Below are 18,018 nucleotides of genomic sequence, written 5' to 3' on the forward strand. Positions count from 1 at the left end.
TGGTTAGAGCTCATTCAAGCTCAGCTCGATTAGGAAATGAAAGTGAAGCTCGATGTTTTTGGTTGAAAAGCTCGGCTCCTTAAATGTGATATATCAAAGCCTAATACTCTGGCTCATTTCTCCGTCTTTTTGCTCAAGTAGTAAGAGGTGATATTATCCAAACAAGTGCGTGTGCATTCAATAAATACAAATTAAAAAAAAATATATGTCGAACAGTATAGAGCAACAGATATCCTTAGCATTCATGGCCTTCCACCAGAATATTCCCAGCAAGCCTTTGGTCAAGCTCTCTACAGTCAGTCTTTTCTTGTGACATGCATCCACAGTGAATTAAACCAATCCATGAAGGCATTACAACATTGTTCAAGTTACTTGGTTGATGGCGGAGTAGTGAACTAGGGCTTTTCCAGTGCTCACATATCTCTGCCTAGTTCGTTACACATGAATTCAGGAGGATGTCAGGAAGACAATCCAACTCCTCAAGGAATTCAAGAATATGCAAAGCTTCAATGGTGTAGGCCAACGCCTGGACAATTGCATTGGACCGTTGGCGCAGGGGATTTAGCTATTGTTCATTATTTCATGGAGTATTCACTAATGTGCAAATGGAGCTTCATCAATTGCATGGTGCTGCTATCAATGGTTTCTTGCAGCACCCTTCCCTGCCGCTAGGCTTCAGATGTCAGACAGGTAGCTATGAAGGATTTGTTTCATTACTCAGATCAATCCAGCATGCAGGAACATTTTCTTCTTTCCAGTTCCCACCTGAGGGTGGCTGTGATTTCTTTGAGAACCATTTCATGATGGGAGGTGGGGAAGAAGAAAAGAATCATACCAACTTGGAGGTGGTGGCTCAGTGACCGAGCCGAATTCTCTTAAGAAGGTTAGCCATGGCCATTGGCTTCTAATTCAAGGGCTACGTGAAGGGGTTTGTACCAATTGCAGGACCAACACAGAACATTCTTTTCTTACGTTTAGTTTAGCTTATATATATTAATTATTCTTCTATTTATAACAATGACCTCATCTGGCCATCAGTTTTGCAAATTTGAGAGAAGCTTAAGTTGTTTTTCCCCTCGCATGGCCTCATGCGTCCGGGAGTTTTGTAAAATGGGAGGGCTTTTCTAGTTTATAGGTCAAAAAATTCATTAGTTAGTGATAAGGAAAAAATTGAGCTAATGAAAGATCCTGTGTGAAGAGGTGTGGAGCAGCTGAAAGCTTCTAGTATACCTAACAGTTGTTGGTTGAAACTCCCTGAGCAAGCAACTGCTACTATCAAACCTTCAGCGAATTAAAAGGTTTCTGAATTAGGAGAATTAGAGAGGAGTTCATCAAGACGAATGTTTCCGATGCAGTCGTGCTTCTTCTCATCTTTCAATTCTCAACAACCAACTGGTCCAACTAATTGAATCAGAAATCTAGTCCAACCAGTCCACCGGTGCTGTGGTTAAAACAGGGGAGGAAGTAACAAAATTCAAAGAATTCAAAAGCTTTGAAAGCAAGCACAAGTATAACACATGGCAATTGCCTTGATGCAAGGCATTTAAAACCTGATTAGTTTCGATGTCAGAAATCATTATGAATTATCCCTTTTTGAAGGGTTAGCATGATCATTATGAATTATACCTGCTCTAAAGAAGAAAGCAGAAATTCTATAGAAAGAAGAAGAAGAAGAGAATAAAGCAGAAAACAATGCACATGGTAACTAGCACACTCAAATTTCACCAAGCGACTCACTCATATAATGAAGCAGCAATATTATTTATATATTCCAAAAGAACATTCTTACAATTTTTGGCCAATACAACAATGGCACATTGTCAGTGGCTTAGCATGGTAAGGGACTATACAAAATTACACCCTGTTTCACTCAAGTTCATTGTACACTCTAATGACTATAAGCACACCACAGTGACCTGTTTGGCTCTAAAAACATTTTCTAGGAACTATCTAAAGAACAATTCCATGGCAAGACCATGTAATTGGCTGAATAATTTGAAAATCTGGATTTCTTTTCTGAGCAATTTAAATTGGAAATAGGAAAGTGATAGTATGTACAAAAATGTTCTAGCAAGAAGTTCTTATGTGATTTGGTAAGAAGAAAAATCTTGGACCGTGTTACTGTTCTTCCCCTCCAATCTCCAGTTTTAGACAGAAAAGAAATTCTACCTCACCTTTTACATTATGCTCAAGGACAATGCATGTGGCACAAGTCATGAACCACATCTGAGGAGCCTCCGAAATGGGCAAAATCAGCCCTGTGTAGATGGTTTGATTGGTTTCTCTAGAATGGCTTTTTGTATCATTGCATGTGGTCTTGGATGAGAAGAAGTGACATACATGGATCCGGTGGCTTCTGCTTTCAGTTGAGCCACTGCCCATTATGTTTACCAATATACCACCTCTTTTTCCTGGTATCTTACACCACAATTCTGCGGGATTCCATCAACAAATTCTTCTTGAGTATAAAAAACCTCATGATGCACAGCAACCTCTACTGTTTGTCCAGGCTTGATTACGCCAACTGCCAGCTGGACCTACATAAACCGAGTAATGATAAAGAACTGACAATGCTGAAAACCAAAAAGTAGCAATTGAGAATAAGAAGGGGCAATGCCAACATGCAGAAGAAGTAAACATATGCAGATCGTATTATTGCCTTTCTCGCGAAGCATTCAAGAAACCAAACTGACCAATAGCTATAGCTTAAATTTAGATAGGTGAGTGAGTGATAGTTACGACATATGAATCATTTGGTCCACAAGACAGTACAAGTAGAAAACATTTCTGCGTTCTGTCAATCTGTAAAACCAAGTGCCATATATTCTCATCATGCTATACATCTATTACAATTTAGATTACTGTTCATTATCACTAAGCATTATTATGAATGTCCCTCCGATTTACATATTGAACACAGCTATACAGGTAGAAATGCACTTTAAAGGCAAATAAGAAAGGTCAGTTTAGGCAAGATCTCAATTGTGCAGTGCCGGTGGCATTTAAAATTTTATTAACATGAAACTGATTTCAACCTGGTCTCACAACAGGGTCTTCTTGCAGCTGTCATAGCAGAAAAGTTTTATGAGCAATCAAAACTCAGACTTCCCAAATCTCCATATAACTCGATGATATTTCCAGCTTGGCAATATATATATATTTTTTAAGAACATTGGTAAGGTTAAGAATAGCCTATACAAAATGTCTATCTGCCAATAATAATCAATGACAATAAGCACCAAAAATGCATCATGATGTGTAAACAGCTAACGATAGAAGCAGTACCTAAGCTATTAGTATTGGAGAGGGAAAGAATCAGAAATTTAAAGTGGTCCAATTTATAATGAAGTCTGAATATTTAGTTAATTGTAAACTCTGTTGTAGTACATCCAAGGTGACTTCAACAAAGAGCAGGAATTGTCTGTTATCAGTGCATCACATGTTATAACTAAGTTTGTTGTAGTGGTACTGGTTAGTAAATTGGAACCTTCCTGGTAATGGTACTGTCAGCACAGTATCTACACATATTGTACTAATACAACATTTTGCTATTTCCCTACCAGAGCATAATAAACAAAATTGTCAGTGAAGTGCATGCAACTATTTCCCTATGACTATACTTGTTTTGCTACAAGCACCATAGAAGAGAGAAGGAAACATCAAGACTTAAAAATAGCAAAAGCTCTAGAGGTCCTCCATCTCAAATTGACACTAGTGATGCTGCTCTAGACAAGTAATGATGGAAGCATCTTACTAGCAATAATGCCAGTCAAGTAAACTGCATTGCAATGCCAAAGAATTAGGTTAGATGTAATGAGCATGGTCAGGGTAGTCCTGAATGGATCCAGCAACAAGGACCACACAACAAAGCAATTAACCAAGATTGAGGAACTTGCTTAAGCTCATAGATGGCATGAGTGGAATTTCAAGAACTACTAGGATGATGCTGAAGGCTTGGAATAGTTGATTAAGGGGCTTTTATATTCATCACAAGGGAGAGGCTTTTATGAACTGAAGGCATCTAAATATCAAATGATTAAGGGGCCAATTCCAAACAGGTACAACTATGAAGAAATACGGTGATGTTTATGTGCATGACAAGGCAGAGGCTTTTATACTCATGAGATGCAAAATCTGACTTCTCATGTACATTCCATTAGATATGTGCCTAAGATTCTCCTAAAATTGGTATTTTGGCCTGCAGGGATTCAAGGAGCTAAATGAGGTTGGTAGGATAAAACAGATAAATCGAGAAAAGATGAGTTTATTTTGGTTTGTTCACTTCATCCCTAAACAAGATGGCCTAAATATAAACCAGACCCAACCTAGGCCTTGGTAGGATAATTGACAAGCTCTAGGCAGTTGATTACCATTTTGTGGCTAGCTAGCATTTGGGTCTTAAGCAGTGTTAGCCAAACTATACTGAACTGCTAGTACAGGGCATACCGAACTGGACCGATCAGCTATCGACACAGTTCGATATAGCGATTCAGTTTGCTAATAAGTCATCCTTGCCCCAACAACCTAGCATTTGATTGCGGATTCGCCTCTCTCCCTCCCTCAAAACCCTAATGACATCCATCCTTAACTGGCTCGCCACCGCCGCACCGCCTACGAGGCCCCCCAGGTAAGTCTCTCTCTCTCCCCACTCTCTCCTTCCTAATGATGACATAGCTTCTCCCTCTCTCTCCCTCTCTCGGCCTCTCGCTCTCTCCCCCTCTCTCCCCCTACCTCTCCCTCCCTTCCTCTCCTCTCTCTCCCTCCCTTCTCTCCCTCTCCCTTCCTCTTTCTCTCTTCATTTCTCATTCTCCTCTCCCTCTTCCTCTCCAGCACTTCCTGTTTCGATACGCCCAAGAATGGCACAATACAGTTCCATGCCATGCCGAACCGATCGCCGGCCGATATGACCTCCGGTCGGTTTAGAAAATCTTGGTTGTATGTATAGTTTATGGAGGCCAACTAAGGCCCAAAAAGCAGCCTAGAACATCCTAGCAACCACTTTTTCAACCACCAATCATTTTTCTAACTCTCATCACTATGGCCTATATTATTGAATTGGTGATGCCGGACCCCCTATGATCATTTATACATAAGGTCCAATTTCCTCCACTAGCTAACATTTGATTTTTTTCAACCTGCTAGTAGAATATATGTGGTGCCACTTTGTGATGGTGCAAAAGGAGTATCCTACTAATGGATTGTGAGTATTTGAGGCCAAACAATGAATTAGAGCAAAAATAATATTCATAAAGCATGATATGGAATTGAGTATTTTAATTTTATGAATCAGAAAAGCATACCTCAAGCCATAGTGGAAAGCAAAGGAAGCTCTTGCAGAAAGTTTCGATGAATTTCCATCATCCTTTTGGTGGACTGGCCTTCACAAATGATTTCAAAGATAGCTTTGTTTTTCTCACATTTGTAGTGATTCGAAGGATGGAGTATCATGGTTTTGCAGGATTATATTGTTTGTGCTAACAATAGTTTCTGGAACTTCAGAAAATTCTTCAAGTAAAGACCTTATTTTCTCATTTGATGCAATTATTTCACCATATTCTTGTCTCCTTATCAATTCATCTACATGAGCAATTTCAACACTGAATATGCACCTGACAGGTTTGTGATCACTGTCTGTTACATCCATGCAAGCTTCGTACCTGATAAATGAAGATGCCATAAGAATTGACAATCTGTGTACATTTTATGTTAAAACTATTGCTAGAAAATATAACTTACATTGTAATTGAAGAACTATAGGACACTCTAATGAGCATTTCAGCAACTGAAATAGAACGGCTATCACGATATAGTATTCTGTCACACCAAGCAGGAATCGCTTCTTCTCACTGAATCATATCCTTCAATGCAATTGATATGTAACTTAATGTCAATGCCTGTTGTATATGTGTCTCGAAAGAATTCATAACTTATATAGCATCGATGAGCTTATTTAGGCCCATGTACCTTCTTTATATCAGTGAATGTTGAATAATGAACAACCTTAATTTATGAGAATATATTATGAATACTTACCTGAAAGACCTGCTTGGTGCCTTTCAAACTTGTATGTGGGAGGAAACTTGATTTGCCCTTCAGCATTCCCTTGAAAAACTTTGCCTGCTTTCATTTCTGCTCTAAGCTGATCCTTATCTCTAAGCCAGTCAAAATCTTTGTGAAACCATGTCCCTTGCTTCATCATAACTGATACAAAAAGGCGATAATTGAAATCACCAAGAAATACAACCATGTCTGCTTCTGTAACTCAGGTTTTCCATTATCAGATTGAGATCCTGTGGCCTGTCATTACCTAGCTATGTCATACAAGCTTAGAGAATCTTTATTTAAAGAATCATACAAAAACTACAAGATCTAGTACATACAATTACTCCACGATGCAATTGAACAGACGTAGCACCAGCTGCACCACATGCAACAAACATGAGTATATTACCGTAAAGCTGCAAGTTTGTGTCTGAGTGCATGAAAGACATGTTTTATATGTAAATCAATCATGTATGATATGAGCTGCAGACGAGTTCAGTACCAAACCTGCAGCTCATGAGGTCCAACAGATGGCCGGCTGAATGCCATTGTTTGATAAACATGATTAAAGTCAGCATTCCGCCGGCTGACAGCTTCCAAATGTCAGCAAAATGACAGTTCACGAAGCATATTATACGATCATAGACTCTCATCCTCAAACTACAGCACCCTGCAGACAATGTTAGCCTATGTGTCAAGTTTATCAATAAATGGACTACAATAAGTCTAGCTGGAAAATAGTTATCTGCAGTCTTGTTAAGAAGAAAAGGCACCAAGTAAAGAAGAGCTGAACTCATTTCCGCATATAGAATAAGCCAAAAATCTAAAACCAATTGAAGTTGAGCATAACATATGAACAGAAAAATAATGCTGGCTGCAGAGCAATAAATTCATGGATAATAATATGTAAAAGTAACAAAATGTTATTATATAGCTTTGATATAGTGATATTTTCGGCAATTTAAAACTATAATCCTCACTGTCTCAATATATTAGCCACACATGAACATAGAGAGAGTAAGATATATAATTTGAAAAGTGCTTTCAACCTAATCACAATGACTCATAATATAGAAATGAATAGAAGAAATAAATTTAACAATGTGTTCGTTTTTCTTTGTTTTTCTCCTTTGAGAATAATGGCGGGGGCACCACCAATCATCTCAGAGAAATGATGTGAAAGTTACCAAAGACAAAAACAAGGGAAAACACCTCCTGAGTTTTGAACTCGGAATACCCTCCAAAAAGAAGTGGGTTGCCACCACGGGTGTACCCCAGTTTTCTTTATCAATAGATCACTAGGCAACTTAAGATTCTCTACTATATCCATTGTAATTTCTACTCTCTTTTCCAAACACAAAGTTTAATGAATGAGAAATCTAATAGAAATTCATAACTAGCAGAATTACCAGTCAAAGTTGACTAGCCATCTGCAGATCAGTTGCTCCAAACTATCTGACTGATAATAAAGAAAGAATCAGATGCAAGTCTTGCTCAATATAGAATGTATATGCAACATGGATACTTGAGATATGAACCAATCCTAGCATCCAGGCAGTAATTGAAAAAAATTGGCATGAATAGAAAGAATGCAAAGTATTTTCTCTGCTATAGAGTTTCTTTGATATTATTGCTTCCATGATACAATGGTTTCTACAATACTAGACAAATAATAAAATAAATTTGTATATTGAAGAGCTTTAACCATTAAAATAACAATGTCTATTGATACATTGAAGAGCTTTAGAACAGCTAGTATCATCAATTCTATGATGGAACCATAAGAAGCATAAGTCATCTATAATGGGAAAAAAGAATTCCTCCTTCCTTTTGCTACCATCCTATTTTTGCAATTTTAAGTATTCTAAAAATCTATACATGGAGAAAGAACCCATAAATTCATGGCTTTAAACAGACTGAAAAGAAAATGTGATGAATTTAGAATTTTTCAGTGAGATTCATCCTCACACATTCCCTCATTTTCACTTTAACATGTAAACCTTTCCTGTTAAGTACAGGACAACTTTATCTTAGATTTAAATTTCCAGCACAAAGTTAAAACATTTCAACAAATGGGGATCAATTTCAGCCATAGGTCATAAGCATTCGAAAATGAAATTCTTTTTCCATTAAATCATCTAAAGGTCCTCAGTTTTTCTTTTTCTTATTAGATGGAGAGAAAAAACATTTTTTGGGCTAATAGATCAAGCTTCCAGGAAGCATTATCAAAAGGAAACTTGGATTTTGCTATTTTGATTAGATTTAGAAGCATTTCAGTGTCAGTTCCAAGAAAACTTAAGAAAATGGTAAAATTTTCCACCATTTGTTTGTCATAATATATGTGTAAATTATTTTGTCCCCAATTTAGAAGACAATTGTTCACAAATAAGGACAATCATATTTGTTTTTATTAAATCCTCAACTTGCATTAGAAGAGCTTTTGTACTAAGAATCTATCTAGGAACCTGGGTTCTTGTTAAGATAGTGATACGACTGCTAATCAAGATGAACAAATCCCGCAGGTGCCATTGCTCAAGCAGAAATCTCCATTACTGATTTTATATAAGGATCCAATTGAAGGCAGAGAAGACAAGTTTTCATGATACCAAAGAAGTCATGAGGATAATTAGAATGACTGCACAAAGATGTCCAAGAATCAAATGGCAGCGGTATTTAGTTGGTAAAATATCAGCTCCTCTTATTACTATTCTCTCATATGCTTTTTGTTGTTCAAGAGTTGCAATCCTGGTACTAACAAGCAATTCAGACAGCATTGCTCCACGACAGTGCCAATAAATACAGCTTTGCTACATTCCAGAGAAAACTAAAGCAAGAAATAACTTTAAAATGCAAAAGCCAAAAGTCTTCAAATAAACAAATACCTTGTTGCCAATCGCACGCCCAAAGCCACATGGTACCGCTGCAGCATCAACATCACCAATATTGGCCTAAGATTCTTCCTAGCCCTGAGAAAATTATAATTTAATAAGTTGTATATAGCAGATTGACCAAGATAAAATCATCAGCAGACTAATGTCTAAGGGATACATTTGCAATGTTTAAAACAAAAACAAAAACTATAAAACCAAAATTAAAAATAATAATCTATATGATGATTCCTTCATAAGATATTTATACCATGCAGCAATAAGCAGTCCGGCCAACTGCCTAGAACCAACACGTTGAAAAGATGTTCCCTCATCTAAGGTTTTGCCTATAGTATCCAACCACCATTGCCCATTAGCACTTCCCTCAAGTCCTACCTAAGATCAGTTAAAAAGTCATAAGTGCAAACAATAAAGAACATTCTCCAAATGAAATATCAATGTTATAAGGACTGCTAAAACACCATGTTGGCATGTGAAATCATATTCACCAATGATGTAAGCTTAACAATAAACCTTTGAACATAACATCAAATGAAAGAGTCCACACTTATCATGTCATTAATATAATCCAAATAATCACCATATATTTTCTAAATTCAAGAAGAGATTAGAGAGAGACCTAAACTAATAAGTGTGTCTATATGTATAACATACATATATATACAAAATATGCATACACACATATGTATAGCTCCGCATAAGACTTTAAGGCAAAAGGATCCGTTAAACAAACCCCATATAGTCGGAACAAGGTATAAAAGTTAGAGTTGTTTTCATATTTCGTAGATAAATGATAGACTTGACGTAACAAAACTTTATAGCATGATTACTGCAGTAGATCCTTTTCCTATCAGTAGGCGGAAGAAGAAAAGAAGAGTGATAAATATATGTCTATAATTCTTAACAAGTTATCTATGTTCACTTAGTTACTTTCTTTTTATAGAGCATACAATACATTAAGATAATATCTGTTTCTCACTAATTAAAAATAGATGTTTTAAAAATAAATAAAATACACAAGGAGAAAACATTTTTATGTTGGAAGAATGATGCACAACAAAATAATGAAGAATATATGTCCATATTTTCCCAAGTTATACACTTCCCTTGATTAGTTTATTTTGTTTAAATGGATTCAAGTGATATTTTAGCTTACACACCATGATGCTTTCTATTAATGATAAGAAAAGAACCATGTTTATCAGTGCAACACTGACAGAGTAATCTACTTTTGAATGCAAAGAAATTTATACATGACCTAGGCATATGGAATAAATTAATCACAAGAATTTTATGATTATTTAAGAAGCAATTTTCTTGGAGCATTCAAGTGTACTACTTGAAATTGTGTTAGGAAAAAATCTTGCAGAATATCTCAAGGTTTCCATGCTTAACATCACATTGAAGTATACGGATGAAAGAACTCCAACAAGATTCTAGCTTATGCACATTGTGCTTATTTTATATAGAAAAAAAAACAAGTTTAATAGCTGCAATATAACAGAAAGATCTACTTTAAAAAGATTAAACAGGAAGGCTTTTATTAAATAAAACAAAGAATGAAAGTTTGTCATGAACATTCTCAATCCACGACATATTTGCAGGTTGATCCTAATTTTGAAGGCCTGGTGAAAGCAATCTGGAAAGAAGGCTTCAATCAGGAAGAAACTACTCAAAAAATATAGTATAAAAAAAACCCAGGATGGAATAAGACTTGTTATATATGTCTATATTTTGCTACTTATGATAGAAGTCATCTTCTCATGTTTGGTCGCAATCAGAAAATAGACAAAAGTTGTGATAAAAAAATGATGCTAAAAAATCTTACAGTTTCTTTGGCAGCAGCCATTGCAAGAAATCCAGCACCCATTTCCACCTCTTGCAACCCAACAACAACTAATCCAACCTCTGATGCTGCACTACCCAACCATGATATGAGCGAATCATGAGATGCCCTTTCCTGTCCAACATTCCAAGTTCCAGCCAAAATTTTAAGATTTTCATATCTTGTATAGGATAGCTCCTTATTGGCCAACTCCATTCGCAAGATATCATCTAGAGGTCCAGGAGATGTCAGGTTCCATCCACGAATCCCACCATGATGAGCAAGCGTGAAGATATACGAACTCCCAACAGCCATATTTATAACTGGACTGCTATGTGCAACCCATGATCCAAGCAAATTTCCCTCAAGATCCAAAACCTGAACAATGCCACTCACATAGCCCACCCACAACCGTGTTCCAAATGCACAATGCACTGAACAGAAGAAGAATTATGCTGAACCTCTTGTAACCGATTCCCGTTTCCATCCCACTGAATAAGCAAGCCATTTGTGCATCCACTCCAGATCATTCCATCCATTGCTAATGTCAACGCTTTTGTTCTCCTATTGTCTTCCCCAAATGTTCCCTTGACTGCAGCTCTGCGAACAGCATCAGCTGCTCCCATCAGGGCATTCCGAGAACGCTGCAAAAGCTAACAGAGCCTGATTTTTCCTTCTTCGATGTGGAAACGAATTTTATTTTCATCTCATCCTCTCCATATGAATCCTGTACTGATTGTGCCTCAATTTTCTCCACCCGAGTCTCGACCTGGCCATCTATGCCAAACACTTTCAAAAGATCCCTTGTCCGAGCATCCCTGTGGCATTGTACAGATCTAATTAAGAAGATTATGACATGATGAAGAAACAAAACAATTTACCTAAAATTGTGAGTTAATAGAGATATTGACCCACATAAAAGAGATACGCAAAAAATCTGCATTTTTTAACAATCAAAAACTAAAAGAAAACTCGTGAAAGACATACCAGAGTGCGAACGATAAGCTAGCAGCAGTCCATACTTTGGACTTCGAATTATCAGATAACATATATCTCACATCTAGAGCAGGCAAGTTGCACACACCACCCACAGTGACCTGGCTCCTTAGGTCAATATATGCCCTCTCAACTAATAAAGCAGCCATATGTCTTTCTTCCATTGGCAGAGAGAGGGATTTTTCAATGGCATCCCAAGGCCAGGCCTTTATAACCCACCTTCAGAACCTGACCATATTTCACCTGGACATACACAAATTACAAACAACAGCATGATATGCATCAGAACGACTTGCATCACAATCAAAATATTAAAGCTGCAAGTTTTGAATGAGACCGACAGAGAAGATTCTCTCTTTTTATCCTTTTTTTTGAAAAAACAGAATTCAGCTAACAAATGATGCAGAAATATGGGAAAATCATACATATGGGAAACTTACTAAATCTAATAAACCAGATGTGAACCAAAATTCCAGTACTGTTTTAACAATGATGGGTTGAGAAGTAGATAAAAATGCTAATTTCACTCCAAAGAATGCATAAGGAATGGTCATGTTGTCATACTTCACCAATGACCATAACCTTAAAGTAACACTCCTGAACATCCGGAAACATCATAAGTTGCCATTTGTTTCCTACCTCACTTTCACTTATATTTATGTTAAGAGAAAAAAAAATAGAATGCTTGATAGATGAGGAAAAGCAATGCTTTTCGAATGTTGATTCATAGAATGATTACCATACGAAGTGATGACCATGGAGAGCACAGGAGACTGGTGTGCGCCTGCCACGAAAGCCCTTCTCTAAACTGAGCAGCATTCCCTTCATCCTGCGGAGAAGTTTGGACCGTGGGCTGCTCCATCCTCCACGACCGAATCTTCCCATCCTTGTGCCCGCTCCAAATCAACCCGGTTGCGGTATCCACCGCCAAACACATGGTGGGAGACGTGTGGCAGGATTCCCGGAACGGCGCGCTCTCCTCGTCCCCCTCCTTGGGGGCCCCGCCGCACCCCACCCGTCGAACACGTTGTCCAGACTCCACACCCGGATGCCGGACTCGGCGCCGGCCCAGAGCTGGCCGCAGCCGCAGGCAATGGTGCGGAGGAAGGAGCCGGCCTGGGTCTCCCGGAGGGGTGGGGCGGAGCTCGATGGCGGGGGGCGGCCCGGGTGCATGGGGGCACGGAGGGGACGCGGAAGATGCCGTTGCCTCCGCCGCCGCCCATGAATTCCGCAAGGTGCCGGGGCGCCGCCGTACTCGGACATGGCGCGCTCGAGGGTGAGGGAGCCGTCGCTGCCGGAGAGGGAACTGCCGCCGCCGGAGCCGAAGGGGTTGCTAAAGGAGCCGCCGCCGGTGACGAGGCCGTCGTCGTGGTGGTGGTGGTGGTGGTGGGAGGGTGGAGAGGGGGGTGGTGGGAGTGGTGAGGGGCGAAGCGAACGTCGTCGACGGAGTTGGAGTGGTGGTGGTGGGTAAGGAGGGGAGCGGGAGGAGTGGAGGTGGTATGGGGTAGGAGAGGGAGCGGGGGGCGTCGGGCGCGGAGTCGAGGAAGGGTTGGAGGCGTGGTGGTCTTCGAGGCTGTGGTTGCAGAGAGGGAGGAGTACGTTGCGGCGGGCGGAGGAGACGATGGCGGCGTCCTTGCCGAGGGGCTGACTGTAGCTAATGCCTTTCGCTGCAGCGGGTGGCCCGTCGTCGCCATCTTCGTCACGGCGTCGGCAGCGTCCTCGTCTTCCACCCCTCGCTCTTCCATCTCTTCTTCTTCTTTTATTCTTTCTTCCCGTTTTCTTGTTGTTCTTGAATTCTTGGTGTATTTGATTGTTGACGATTTCTTCTTTCTTTGCCAAATGTTTTGGGTTTGGAATTTGGGAGGGGCAGAGGGGATCCACGGGAGGAGGAAGGCGTCAGCGAAAGCGAACGGAGGGAGAGGGAGGTGGGGATAGAAGGGAGGAGAGGGAAGTGGAGAGCCACGAAGAGAAACGGGGAAAAGAGGAGCGGAGGGTGACGCCGAGGATGAGGGCGACTTTCACGGGGGAGTGGATCGGCGAGAGCCAGGTGGGAGGGTGGCCATTTTTATGTGGCCTTCGGACGCTTTCCCGGTGCCGTCTCTGCTTGTTCGTTACTTTCCGGTTTTTAGTTTTTTTTTTTTTTTGAAAAAAACCAGAAACTGGTACAGCACAGATGGCTATTAATTCTTTTTCAAAATTTTAAATTAATAATTGATTTTAAAATAGAAATCAGAAAATATAGTTTTGATTTTTTAAAAAAAAACAAAAACAGGTAACATTCTCTCACCACCACTGCTGAGCATAGGCTATTATGGCCAAGGCATGTTGAATTTATTAGTTATCATCAATGCCTATTTTATGGGGGAACTCAGCCACCATGCCCCACGTGACCGGCACGCGCGCCCAAGAAGACTACAGCTGCCCCTTGATCCAGTAACCCGACCCCGAGTCGGATATCTTCGGCTTCGCAGCCCGACCCCGAGTCGGCTACCCCTTGATCCAGCAGTCCGACCCCGAGTCGGATATCTTCGGCTTCGCAGCCCGACCCCGAGTCGGCTGCCCCTTGATCCAGCAGTCCGACCCCGAGTCGGCAATCTCTCGACAACGACAGGCTGTTCCCCTGAAGCACGCCGCGACCCTCTGCTCCACTACTCCCTGCAACGGTCGTATCCGGCGCTGCTCCACGATCTCCTGTAACAGCCGTACAAGCGGAGCTCCACTACGCCCTGTCATGGCGTACCCACGCTACCCCACGACGCCCTGTAACGGCCATGTCAGTGGCAACTCCATCGTGCCACACGATGACCAACCCCCCAGAAGGACCCCCAGCCTGGTATATATGCGGCTGGGGGGGAGAAGGGGGGAGGTAAGCAAGAACTTCCAGTGCATTCTCTTACTTGCTACTATTATCTCTCCTTCTCCTCCAATCTCCTCTGACTTGATCGTCGGAGGGCCCCCACTACCCCAGTGGTGGTGCGAGGCTTGCTTGCAGGTTTCCCGGTGGAAAGTGAGAGCGCAATCAACACCAACCAAGGCAACCCAAACGGAACCCCGTTCACACCGCTGTTGCCAATCGTTCTCGGTTTGGACCACCAGCAACAGTTGGCGCTAGAGGAAGGGCCCGAATCTCAGAGCGATCGTAATGCACGGCGAGGTGGTCGTGGAGCTTCCCAATGCCTCCGGTGCGGGGCCTCTCGCGGCCTCCGGCGGGAGGCCGCTGCGTCTCCAACACATTCTCAGCAACACTCCACCCGTTCCACCCCCCATTCAGATGGTCGAAGCCGCTCAGTTCGACCAGTTAGCCCAGCAGGTTCGCACCCTCGCGGAGGCAGTGCAGAACCTGCAGGGTGTGATGTCTCGGGGCACCGCAGCGGGCCCAGGAGCCGCTGCTCCCTGAGCGCTCACCTGTCCTCCTCAACCCGCCGCTCCTTCCTCTCCCATGGGGAGGAGCGCCGGCGCAAGGAAGATTCTCGAGGCACGGTCCTTCTGCCGGGACCTTCCCATCGGAGCATGCGCGGGGTACGAGAGGCGGGCCCCGGGCACGTCCCAGACCCCCCAGTCCTCAAGGAACCCGCGCTTCCAGTCGGTCCCCCTCTCGGTGCTCCTTGTTCTCCCACCCATCGGTCGCGCTCCCGGGCCGGCGGGTGGACGATCTCCACCGACAACTCCAAGTCTGAAGGGCCACTCCAAAGATCCCTTCCCGACTTGGGAGATCTCCTCCCAGCCGGCGCTTGCCTCGAGGATCCTGCGGACCCCGAATCCGCCGGGGTTTTAAAAATGCCGGCGATCGAGCCCTATGACGGGGCGGCGGACCCGCGGGATCACGTCGAGAGTTTCAGGACCCTTATGCTCCTCCACGAGGCATCAGATCCTCTCCTCTGCAAGGCCTTCCCGGCGACCCTCCGTGGCCCCGGCAAGGGCGTGGTTCGCCGACTTGGAGGCTAACTCGATCCAGTCCTTCGACCAGTTTACTCGCCTCTTCATCACCCATTTCGCCGTCAGTAGCCGGCGGCGACTGGTCTCCGACTCCCTCTTTGATGTCCGGCAAAACGAGGGAGAAAGCTTGCAGGATTATCTTACCCGCTTCAACAAGGCTACGCTGGAAGTCCAGAACCTGAGCCAGGAAGTGGCTCTTTCAGGGCCCTGAAGCGTGGCTTCCGAAAGGCAGACTCACCTTCTCCCTGGACAAACGCCTGCCGCGGAGCTTCCCGGAGCTGTTGTCCGGGCGAACCAGTATGCGGACGCCGAGGAGGCGGCCGCCCACCGGAGCAAGGAGCCGCCGAGATCCTCCCAAAGCTCGGGAAGAAAAGGCGAAAAGAGGCACGCCAGAGGAGGAGCCCGACTCCTCAACGTCGGCGCAGAAGCCTGTCGCCGGCGAGGAACCACGGCGCCCTACGCCCTCGTTCTCCGCCCCGACGTTTCAACCGGTACACTCCTCTCCTGACTCCCCGGGCCCAGATCCTCATGGAAATCAAGGGGCGGGAGGACCTCCCGGTTCCGAGACAGATGAAGAAAGATCCCTGGGAGGAGGCCCTCTCGGGCGTACTGTGAGTACCACCGGGACCCACGGCCACGACACCGAAGACTGCTTCCAGCTTCGGGATAGATCGAGGCTCTCATCCGCCGAGCGGGCGTCTCCGTCGATATGTGAACGACCGACGTCCCCCCGCAGACTCGCGTCCGGCCGACCCGGCCCCTCGGAGCTCGGGAGCAGAATCGACCCGTCGCAGGGCGTGATCACCATACTATCACAGGGGGCTGCCCCGCCCCGAGAGGAACGCAGGGGGCTCGACTGAAGCATCAGGGGCAGCCGTCGCAAAGAGGCAGAGGGTCGGTAATGTAATCACTTTTTGTGATGAAGATGTAAAGGGGGTTCAGACCCCCACGATGACGCCATGGTGATCTCCCTCACTTATGGCAAACTATGATGTAAGGCGTGTTCTTGTGGATAGTGGAAGCTCAGCTGATATTTGTTTTACGAGGCCTTCCAAAAAGATGAAGCTTGTCCAGACAATTGTTGCACAAAACATCCACCCCCCTCATAGGATTCACTGGTGACGCTGTCTCGGCCGAAGGTGTCGTTGAGCTGCCTGTGACTGCGGGCGTTGCACCGCAGAAGCCACGGTGCGGCTCGGGTTCTTGGTCGTCCGTGTTCCCTCGGCCTACAACGCTATCCTCGGACGACCCGGGACTGAACGCCCTTCGCGCGGTGGTCTCTACGTACCACTTGCTCATGCGTTTCCCACGGCGGCCGGATTGGAGAGGTCCGAGGTGACAAACCGACCGCAAGGCAATGTTTCCTAGCAACTCTCAAAGGGAAGAAGCCCGTAGAAGCCTTAAGCGTCGAGTCCCTCGACGCCAGAGACGAGGTGGCCTTGCGGCACGGGGAGCCGGCCGAAGGTATGATCGAAGTTCCCCCTCGAGGAAGGTCGCCCGGACCGGACGGTCCGGGTCGGCACCAATCTCGACCCGGGGAGCTCGGGCTCGGTTGGTGGAATTCCTCGCGAGCCAACGCCGATGTATTTGCCTGGTCGGCGGCCGACTGTACCTGGGATCGACCCGGAGGTCATTTCTCACGCCCTCAACGTCGGACCCAACCCACCGACCAGTAAAGCAGAAGAAGAGGACACTGTGCCCCGGATCGGATCCGAGTGGTCGATCAGGAGGTAGACAAGCTCTTGGAGGCAGGATTCATAATGGAGGTCAGCTACCCCGAATGGCTGGCAAATGTCGTACTTGTCCCGGAAGGTTGAGCGGAAAGTGGAGGATGTGCGTCGACTACACCGACCTGAACAAGGCATGCCCCCAAGGATAGCTTTCCGCTTCCGCGGATAGACCAACTGGTCGACGCGACTTCCGGATATCAGCTGCTGTCTTTCATGGACGCCTTCTCCGGCTACAACCAGATAATGATGGCTCCACAGGACGAGGAGAAAACTGCCTTTATAACAGACCGGGGGCTGTACTGTTACAAGGTAATGCCCTTCGGTCTGAAAAATCCTGGCGCCACTTACCAGCGCCTCGTCAACAAAATCTTCAAAGAGCAAAATCGGCCGGAACGATGGAGGTGTACGTGGACGATATGCTTGGTGAAGAGCCGCCATGCAGACCAGCACATCGCGGATCTGGAGGAGACTTTCGCCACCTTGCGGAAGTTTTGCATGAAGCTGAACCCAGCGAAGTGCGCCTTTGGCGCTTCGGCCGGGAGGTTCCTCGGTTTCATTGGTCAACCAGCGGGGGATCGAAGCCAACCCGGACAAAATCAAG

The 18,018-nt window shown here is 44.1% G+C and overlaps 1 pseudogene; it reads right to left on the reverse strand.

Annotated features, from left to right (window-relative positions):
* Positions 1-1,740: 1,740 nt before the first annotated feature.
* LOC103705731 lies at positions 1,741-13,646 on the reverse strand (annotated as a pseudogene).
* Between the last annotated feature and the right edge of the window lie 4,372 nt (positions 13,647-18,018).

The sequence above is a fragment of the Phoenix dactylifera genome, chromosome 9, assembly GCF_009389715.1.
Source record: "Phoenix dactylifera cultivar Barhee BC4 chromosome 9, palm_55x_up_171113_PBpolish2nd_filt_p, whole genome shotgun sequence".
Taxonomy (NCBI): domain Eukaryota; kingdom Viridiplantae; phylum Streptophyta; class Magnoliopsida; order Arecales; family Arecaceae; genus Phoenix; species Phoenix dactylifera.